Source organism: Bactrocera latifrons, unplaced genomic scaffold (assembly GCF_001853355.1).
Source record: "Bactrocera latifrons isolate USDA-ARS-PBARC rearing strain unplaced genomic scaffold, ASM185335v1 scaffold_2, whole genome shotgun sequence".
NCBI classification, from domain to species: Eukaryota; Metazoa; Arthropoda; class Insecta; order Diptera; family Tephritidae; genus Bactrocera; species Bactrocera latifrons.
In genome coordinates this window covers 2,034,109-2,035,064 of record NW_017535518.1, presented here as the reverse complement: position 1 = coordinate 2,035,064, position 956 = coordinate 2,034,109, and positions in this window count along the sequence as shown.

Here is a 956-nt window from a genome sequence, read left to right as displayed (position 1 = left end):
AAAAATATAATTTATAAATTTAAATACTAAAATGTTTGCATAATTGTGCTTAAACCTAAAATTAAGTTAAGTTTCTAGTTTATTGAATACAAAAAACCTATTTGTGAATGTGAAAAAAGAGGTTCGAAAAAAAATTAAAACTTTCAAATGTATAAAATGAAAGAAAATAGTGGATATACATATGTATGTTGTGCCAAGGAAAAATTATTGGCATAAGTGTATCACATCTGTTGAAGATTACTTCCAAGGCGAAAAAATAAATATTCATGAATAATAAAATATTTTTCGTCTTATTTCCAATTTCCGGGTACTTTTTTTCACAATGTTTAATATTAATTATTTTATTAATATTTAAAGTTATCGTTCATTGTGTTATATCGCGGGATCTTCTTAAGTGCTTTTGACTATGCAAAACTTACTGTACTGTAAAACAAATTCTTGATAAGATAAATAAAAAAATTGAGATTCTTAAAGAAATGTAAAGTATTTCCTAAACGGTTACGCAATATGTTTAACATACAATATATGGATTTAATATTTTTTCAAAATCTTTTTCTAATGAAATATGTATTTTCTCAAACCGCTCTGGTATATAAAATATAATATGGAACTTTAACTTAAGTTGCAGCAGCGCTATAATACTCTTCACAGGTGTATTTATTTTACTACTTTCTAGTGTTTTAGAAAAAGTATAAATTGCTCTCATAACTTGGTACTGCAGCATCCAAAATTAAAAAAATCAAAGTTCGTTTGTGGGATAATAGTTTTCTCTAGTTATTGCTGATAGTGTGTTCGAAACCTAAATTTTTCATATTTCGAATTCGAAAAAAGCCAATTAAATTTTTGGTTACAATTTAGTAAAATTTATTCCGACTGGGAATAAATAATGAAATTTGATATTGAAGCCTAAGCATTTAATGAGACATTATGGTTATAACCACTTGCGAATTTCAAAA